The sequence below is a fragment of the Dipodomys spectabilis genome, unplaced genomic scaffold (genome assembly GCF_019054845.1).
Source record: "Dipodomys spectabilis isolate Male_0828 unplaced genomic scaffold, ASM1905484v1 ptg000247l, whole genome shotgun sequence".
NCBI classification, from domain to species: Eukaryota; Metazoa; Chordata; class Mammalia; order Rodentia; family Heteromyidae; genus Dipodomys; species Dipodomys spectabilis.
Window position 1 is genome coordinate 1,946,053 of NW_024870924.1, and position 9,742 is coordinate 1,955,794.

Consider the following 9,742-nt stretch of genomic DNA (forward strand, 5'->3'; position numbering starts at 1 on the left):
GTCAAGTGTTATTTTAGCAAATGTGATTTTAAATAGTTTATTTGAAAATGAATATACTTTCAGGAGATTAAATGTAGGTTATCATTGGTTTGAGAATGACAACATTTTAATACTACAGAATCTAGTTTTACTGAAGTACTAGTGTTTTGAAGCACTAAAGATCTTCTTAGTTAATATTTTTCTAAATTATATTTGACCTCTAGATCAAGTTTTCCTAGCCTTCGTAGAGCAATTATGGATCTATCATTCCACAAACTATTTTTTGGCTGCACTGAAATCTTTCATTAATCATTAGGAGAGGGGTATTAAAAATAATCTTGTTTATTTGTTATTTTTTTCACTCATATGGGCTGGTCATCTGTAAATTGAAAGTTTGAATTACAGTACTTTCTCTCAGATTTTGTGATCTCATCTTTCATCTTAAGTTGCCTTGCATTTCACAATTGATTACTGCTAATTCTTGAAAGGAATTGGGGCCCTGAAATGTTATAGGAAATGAGAAATCGAGATGAGTCTTCAATTATTTTCTGCTGGCATGTTTCATGGGCCTATGTGAGAAGTCTTGCCCTTGTTATTTGATTGTGCAGATACCTGGGACCTGGTATCCTAGGACCATGGGTCCTGCAGAAGAATAATAGCTTTTACACATCATATCAGCAAAATTTGGGTATAATCAGTAATAAATGCTTCAGAAATATGGATTAAAACACTTTGGGACCAGCGAGTTAAAACAATTAACAGAGCATCAGAGTAAAATCCCTTATAGATTAGCAGAAAAAAATACTGTTATTTTACCATGTGAATTCAAAAGACCACGAACACTTAGAAGGTATCACAAGTTTATAGCAAAGATGTTGCATTGATACTTTTTATATTCTAATATATATTCTAAACCTAATTATTTATATTCCAATCCATTTATGGGAATAAATGTCAATATATTTGTCAAATTATCAATCCTAGTAAGATTCACTGTGTGAAATTTAAAATCAGCACATATAAATATAAAATACATAAGTATATATAATGTAAAAACTGTTTTGCATTGTTGTGTTGTGGTTAGGGAATCAAAGGCAACTCTGTTTTAAAGTACTATTCCATTATCTCTACCTCAGTTTTTGGTAGAGTTAGACTTAAAGCTTTACCATTTGTAGATTTACAGCCTAGAGGCAAGAGGAAACACTGTGACCAAAACATTACCAATTTAAGGCCTAATATCTAGGAGAAACATATGGACTGCTCCAGGATCTATGGAAATATTTGGTGATAGAACATCAGTAGTGTAATTTCCTGCCTAGTTGGATGACAGACAGGCCAGGACAGTAGGTAATCATGCATATGAACAATTTTTTCACCTTCTTGGCTTTAGCTACTTTTGAAATGATAAGTATAACAAACAATTCTATTTTGATAAAATACCTTCCATTCTGAACAATTCTGTCTAAACGGTTCATCTCTCTATGATCCCTTGTAACTAAGATTAGCTTTGTTTCAGTAATACAATCTATGCTATCAGGGTAAGGTATTGTGGTTGGTCTGTTCCTACATGGAAGAAGGGTAAAGGTTCAGGTAGACATTTGTCCCAGCAAGACCTCATTTGGGAAATTTTAAGCTGCAGAAGTTTAGAAGAAGCTCTTAAGCAAGGCTTACTTTGAATCCATTAGCTCCACAAAGCTAACTCAGTTGATAAATAAATACTTGAAAAGCACTCACCTTTGGACTTAGCTGTAAAGGCTTCAAAGTATGATCAAATTTAAAATGAGAACGACAAAATAGTCATTGACAAAAAAATTGTAAATGTGAGGAATCGACCAAACGATATCAGTTTTTTTCCACTATACACAGAATTTTAGAGAAATAAGATCAATAGCATTTTTAGGAACAATAAGGGTTCCTTCTTACAAATAGTCATCCATGGATATATGCCTGTATAAGATTGCATCATTACATTAATTACTTAAATTTAGAGGATTCTACATTCTTCAGCAGCAGGTCTACCCAAATTACAATACAGAGATTAACATGGCACTTGCACAAGGATGATAGGAAAATTTGTGAAGTATTACTTATTTTTCATTCTTCTGATGCAAGAAATGAAAAATAGTTATTAAAAAGTTGATTACAAAAATACAAGTGTAACAATATATGTAATTCATAGAATTAAAGGTTAGTTTGACATCGTTGTATTAAATCTTCACATAGCATAACCTTTACAAAACTTGAAATTAGATAACATTGTCATTTTATCCCAAAGAAATAAAATAATATTAGGACCCAGGAAAAAAAGGAATCTTAAACTTCTTCTATGTGGAATGCAATCTGAAAGGACACATTTATTAATGAACATATACATTATATAACAATGTCGAATTCAAATTATTATATCTAGGAGCGAATGAAATAGATTTTGGACATTATACAAACATAGATACACTTTTTTCAGAAAAGCACCAGGAACATCTTTAGTGTCTATACTATTCATTTCAACAGATAAGTTAAAATTATTTCTGATTTAAAAAAAATCACAAACTCTGCAGAAATCATTATAGATGTATACAAACAACTCTTGAATACATTTTGACATCAAAGTCAGGCAATTCACTTTGAAGAATACCATGGAATCCATGCATTTTTAAAGTAAGATATTGCTGTTGCTTTTTATTGTGAAAAAAAATTTGTAGGGACACAAAGGATGGACTGGCATTTTTGAAATTTAAGAAACTTAATCAATTTATTACGACTTAGGAGAACAATTTGTACAGCGTTCCACAACTTCAAAGATGTAGTGAAACATATTTATCCTTTTGGCAATATCAAATGCAGTTTCTTCCAAGTTGTTCTTCAGACCTGCTTTGATATAGTGGTTCAACAGAAGTAGATACAAGGTATCTTTGCTATTTCTATTCCTAGCAGAAATATGCAAGGGGGTCAAGAGGCCTTTAGTTTGGGCATTGGTATCTGCATCATGATGAAGTAAGAAAAAAGCCACTCTGGTATTATTCCACATGTAAGCACTGTGCAGGCGTGTCCAACCATTTAGATCTATTGCATGAATATCTGCCTTGAGCTACCAACTCATGGACAATGTCTAAGTGTCCACTCTAGGCTTCCCGATAAAGAGGGGTATAGTCATCCTCATCCCTAGTATTCATCTGGGTGGCCTTTTTGGAAAGTAGTCTCTGAACAATAGTAAGCCGATTAATTTCGGCATCCCAAAGAAGAAATTTGCTTGGATCCTACTCCATTTTTTTCTTGCAATTGATACCATTCCTTACTTATTTCTCTTGTTCCTTGTCTTCGTCAGAATTACCTAACCAGAGACTTTGAGTGCCAGTGGGAATGAGATATCAATGTATTTCTCCAATAGTTCACATTGGTTGAACTGGTCAGAAAAATCTGGTGAATTTTCTGCATATGTTTTTTCAGCATGATTTATTTTCTCTTTTTCCATTTTTACTATTCTAAACTATACTAACTGGATAGTAGGGAATTGATAGAGAGCAGACTGAAAATGAGGACCAGTGGTGTCTTCATGTGCAGCTTATTCTGGGAATGAGAAAATAGGAAACAATGCCTTTTATGTAAATGATTTGGGAAATATCATGTTACAGTGTAAGATAACTCACTATTAAACGTATGGGCTTTAAGAGCTTTCTAGTAGCTTTTTAAGGTTGGTATGCAACATTAGAAAAAATGTATAATGCAGTAGTAAAATAGAAGTCCTTTGTATGACTACCTAAATTCTTGTTTTTTTTTAAAGACACTTGTTTTCATCTAAAAATAGGCCTGTCTATTTTCTTCAGGTGATTTTGATGATTGAAGATGCTTAATGAGAAGTCAAAATGTATTAGTCGTCCTTTGCTATCAATTAAATTTCACTTTTTCTTCTTGGAGATTATAATGATCAAAGCAATAGTTCAGAATCAGCAAGCAATATTTCAGAATCATGCTTCAAGTGCAAGTGAATCACCAGTAAGTAATCCTGGATTCCATTTTCCACAAAGTTTTGTCACAGATACAATCTTCTACAATCTGCCTGCCTTCTCTAGCTGCTTTCCTAGCCTGGACCTATTCCTTCATTGTACAGGAAAAGTGTGATTCAACTGATTTCAGTCAGATCTGTTAGTAAAGTTATCAAATATTTAGATTCTTTTTTTAAAAATTAGTTTTGGGGCCTGAACTCTGGGCCTGGGCACTGTCTTTGAGCTCTTCAAATCAAGGCAAGCGCTCTACCACTTGAGCCACAGCACCACTTCTGGATTTTTCTGTTTCTGTGGTGCTATTTTGGGAAATGGCAGAGCAGAAAGTGAAATGATGCAACCAAAAACATAAAAGCAAAATAAATTAGGATAATTATGGAGCAACCATATTGTCTATGAGAACCATGAAAGAGAGAGAGGAAAAGAGATGTGCAATGACCTAGCTAGCCACAAAATCCATGCTTCGAATCAATTTACAGAGCAAACATTTTTTTTACTTTTTAAAAGAGATGGAAATAGAATTTATGTATTTACTTGAAATTAGTAAATACATTTTTAGTCGCCTACATAAAGAGACATAGCTTTGACCAAATTACAGACAAGAATCTTAATCCTTGGGCTGGGAATGTGCCTCAGTGTTAGAGTGCTTGCCTTGCAGCTTACTACAGTGCGGAGACTACTTTCCGAAAAGGCCACTCATATGAATACTAGGGATGAGGATGAGTATACCCCCCTTCATCGGGAAGCATGGAGTGGACACCTAGACATTGTCCATGAGTTGGGATCTCAAGACAGATATTCATGCAATAACTGTGAATGGCTAGACACTCCTGCACAATGCATATATGTGGAACATATTGCAACAGCACACACACACACACACACACACACACACACACACACATACATACACACACATCATCATATTTCTTCTTAAGTATTTTTTGTGTATAGTCTTAAGAAGAAATTTACATTACTAACTTGAATTTCTGACAGGACAATATCATCACTGTACATCTTGCTTCTATGCACTCAGTTTTAAATTACTATCTAAGTATGTGCATTACATAAGTTTTGGAAAAGTAGGATCCACACGGGTGGCTCAGGTCTTTAATCCTACCTAATCAGAAAGATGAAATCTGATGATTGTGCTTTGAAACCAGACCAAGAGAAAAAAAAGTTCATTAGATTATGATTTGAAAGTAACCACAAAAGCTTGAAATGGAGCTTAGTATAAGCAGTAAAATGCTAGTCTTTAGAAAACTGAAACAAAAAAAATAACAAATTCTGGGACAGAGCCAGGCCCTGAGTTCAAGCTCTAATATTAGCATCAAACTAATAAATGAATGAATGAGTGAATGAACTAAAAATAAATTAAGTGGTTACATGTGGAGAGACAGGTAAAATGTAAGAATAGTGGTGACTGGATTATGTATTATTTTGTAATAAGGCAAATTATCATTTTTCCTAATCACTAATATTTTATTTGAACTATTTTGTACAATAGACCCTGAATTTGGCATGCATGTATATGTGTGTGTACATGTGCTCACATGGGTGTGTATGTGTGTGTGTGTGTGTGTGTGTGTGTGTGTGTGTGTGCGGTTGCAGTGTTGCTTGCCAATGTGGACAGAGTGAGGCTGAAAAGAGCTGTGTTGCGATGTTGTTATTTATCAGTGTTCCGTCCTGTCATTTAAATGGAACCGCCCTTCTGTACATTTTATTTCTCAAATAATAGCATCATCATAATCAAAGCATTTACACCATTAAGTTAGATAAAAGAGATCACTTTCAGCTCTTAGTATATGTTAGGCAAGAAGATACACATATAATTAGGTAGTAAGTCATTGCTGTAATATAACTGTTAGTACAAAATCTGTATTTGACCTCTTAAATTGGATATACTTTTAATATATACTCATGGAGTGATTTTGACCAACTCGACCAAACAGGTATTACTCTCTGGTTATTCCTGTGAAATTCAAGGTGGATAAACTCTTTCAGGATTTCTGTTGAAAATAACTTTCTTTGTAAGATCGTATCTATTCATACTAAGATAATAAACCCCGTATTTTTTTAGGTTTGATTATCCCATCATATTGATTGAAAATCAGCATTGTGGATATGTTTGTTAGATATACATTGCAAAAACAAACAAAAAGCATGTGTCACCTCAAGATTGTGGATGCATTTGAAGTTGTATTTTATGTACAAAGGTTTTTTCATTAATAGGTTTTTTTTTGTGGGAGTAACTATCAAAACTTTAACAAATAAGGCTTTTTGAATATCTTTTCCAATATAAATAACATCCCAGAGCAAGTCTTGCAATTTCTGAAAACCCTTTGCATTTTAGTGTTATTTCAGTTCATTGAGTATACAGCTAAAGACATTTCTGGAATAAACATTGTTAAAATCTGAAAATATAAGTGGGAATACATGCTTTTTTCTGCATCATTTCATGAAAAGTCAGTTTTTATGAAACTAAAAGATATAGAATAAAAGAATGGAAGTGAATTGGGTGAGCTAATTGTTAGTGTAACTTTGTTTTCTATTAGCACAGTCTTTGAATGTACATGAAGAAGTGAAATTATGTGCTTTGTGACACTATGCTTCAGTTATTTTTATAATCTTTGTAGTTATAAGAGTGAATTTATAATATAAATAAAGGCCTTTGAAAATGATAAGGATCAATCTTATGTATTGTTTTCTACACCCAAAAAAATGAGTTATTTTCAAGTGTTAACAGTTTACAATTGAATCTTCAGTATCATAAGAAATTTTGAACAAATATAGTAGTATTGATGTCTTTTTTTGGGGGGGTGGGAGTCTGGTAGTGGGGCCTCAACTATGGGCCTGGGTGCTTTCCTTCAGCTCTTCAGCTCAAGAATAGCACTCTTCCACTTGAGCCACAGCGCCACTTGCGGCTTTTTTCATTTTGCTTATGTGGTACTGAAGAATCAAACCCAGGGCTTCATGCATGCAAGGCAAGCACTCTACCACTACGCCACCTTCCAAGCTCTTTATGTCTTTCTAAAATAATTGTATTCACAAGTTGGAGAGGCTTTAATTCATGCTTAGGTCTTCTTGTCTATGATTTTTTATCGTCTCATTCCTAACATTAATGATAGGTCAGACTGCATTTTTGGGTACATGAAAGGGAAAATATTTATCTAGGGTCAAATGTGATTTTTATATCAATCTTGCTTTAATAGCTTTTTAAAGTAGTACCTTTCTTTCAAAATGTTGAGTGTAAAAAGCAACCAAAATACGTCTAATGGTAAACAACTTATTTGAGCTACAATTTGGAAATGATTGGTCCATAAGACCTGCAGTTTGTTTCCATCAGGAATTAGGGAGGTCATTCTTTCAGTAAGACAGTGTTAAACAGAGATAGGGTCCCCAGGCAGTGCAGTGTTGGGTGAAGGGATAGAATATGATTTCTGCTATTTTGATCTAGAAATCAAGAATGTTATACTTTAGCACTTCCTTTAACCAGGGAGGTATGCATTGATTTTGAACTTTGTGTTTTCATATTACAGTTCCCTATTTTCTAACAAAGAGAAAGTGTAATATTATGAGTGTACACAATAATTCTGGGAATTTTACCTAGAATTTGTAGACTAAGTGCTGGTATTTTAGTCATAAAATTGAATGAGGTTAATTGATAGAGTCGGAGATGGACCTCAGGCTAACACTTACCATGTGTGCAATGTTGTACTAGTAATTACAACTCTGAAGACTTCAATTAAGACTGAGAATTAAAAATGCAAGTAGTTCCACTTTATGGAATTATTGTGAGGATTAAATTAGATATCATAGCTAAAGTACTTGGAAAAACAATCAATTAGCATTTGGAAATTTCTACCTGTTATTTTCTCATGTGGTGAATTCTAATATTTTTACTGTGATTTTTATTGTGTCTCTTTATGATGTGCAATGTGATGTATTGTTATTCATTGCATTGATCATTTTTCTGTCACTATGAGGAAAACACCTGCAAAGAAAATTTCTGAGGAGGAAACTATTATATTGACTGATGGTTTAAGAAAACACAGTTTAAGATCAGATGTCTCCAATGTTTTTAATTATATTTTTATTATCTTAACTAATTGTACAAGGGAATTTCCATTAAATAAATCATGTTTTTAAGTATAATGGATCTTTATATAACTTTCCCCTACCCTTCTAAACCTCACCACACTTTAATTTTTTCTAGTTTCATACTATCTGCATTGAATATTATGTCTTCACTTTCTTCCTCCATAACTCTCTTTATTCCTTCCCTTTGACTTCCCCTCACATCTTTCAAGTGATAGTTGCTGGTATTCATTTGGTTGGATTAAAAGTTCAATTTTATAAAAATTACATCTTTTAAATACTCCTCTACAAATACCATGATTTGGTTAATATTGCTGTGTAAACTTGTATAAAGTTCATCGTTTGAAGCCATCCTGGGCAGGAAAGTCCATGAACCTCTTATCTTCAAACAACCAACAGAAAATAAGAATTGGAACTGTGGCTCAAAGTATTAGAGTGACAGCGTTGAGAGAAAAAGCTCAAGGACATCACCCAGGCTCTTAGTTCAAGAACTACAATCTACCAAAAAAAATCTATTTAATTTACACCTGTGTAAGTAGAGTATTTCCATCACCCAGATGCACATTCATGCTCATTTGCAAGGTAATTCTGTTTTGTCTGAAGTACCACTAAGCATTATCACTAAAGTAGCTTTGGAACATGGGTTCATTCTATCTCTTTCATGGATTTTTCTAGACTCAAATACTCAAGTGTTACAATTGTTCTAATTATTTAAAATCATAGCTTTTTTCTTTAATACTCCTAATATTAGAGTTTGAATTGAGTGTTTTGTGCCCCTTCAATGGGTATTCTTATCACTTTGTCATGTCCCCAGCCCTAAGTTATCCTGATTATTTTTCAGCTAGAAACTGGCCTCCTACTAATGTATGAACTTGGTCTCTATCCACTTGATGGTATTCTTCCTGGCATTTAGAATAACAGGTGCATGGCATTGTGTAGAGAACTTTCTGTTCAGTCTGGGCTTTAGCCACTGTACTCAAAACAGTGCACACCCATGTAGTCACGAATTTCATAAGCTTATCATAGCTTATTATTTTTAAATCTTTCATTTCCTCCAGGTTCTTGAGTACTGAATTAATTCGTGTTTTCTTGGGTTGTTTTGTTTCATTTGAATCTATGTGTTGAGTTGTTCCTCACTTTTCCTTTGTTTCTTTCCTTCAAGTTCTTACCTAAAGTGCTGAGAAACCAATTCTTCTTTCTCAAGATAGTCAGGGTGAACATTATTTATTCCAAAGCAATTTCAGTATCTATGAATGGTATACACATGCTAAGCGCTGAAAAGGATGTTTTATTTTCACGGCAGTGTTTGGTATTCACAGACAGATCATGAAATATATGAAGAAAATAAAACTACAGATGAATGCCAGGATGAGAATAAGTATTATTAATTGTTTGACAGAGGTTTCTCTTCTAGTGAAAGAAATACATTGCTTGATGCAGGATTTCACATAATCATATTGGTAGGAGGAATCTAAACAATCATCTAATACTGCAGACTTGAGAGTGATGAAATGACTTCCTGAATAATTTACTTTTGGGTCAAATAAAAGCAGGCTTCTAAAAAGAGAGTAGATTTTAGAGAAACATGATGAATTTTATGTAAATAGGTCCTTAGCTGATTTTGTTAATTTGTGAACTAATACAGTGAAATAAAATACAGTAAG

The 9,742-nt window shown here is 33.5% G+C and overlaps 1 pseudogene; it reads left to right on the plus strand.

The window, feature by feature from the left end:
* The first annotated feature begins 1,973 nt into the window (after nt 1–1,973).
* On the plus strand, nt 1,974–2,074 carry LOC122124801 (annotated as a pseudogene).
* Nucleotides 2,075–9,742: the final 7,668 nt, after the last annotated feature.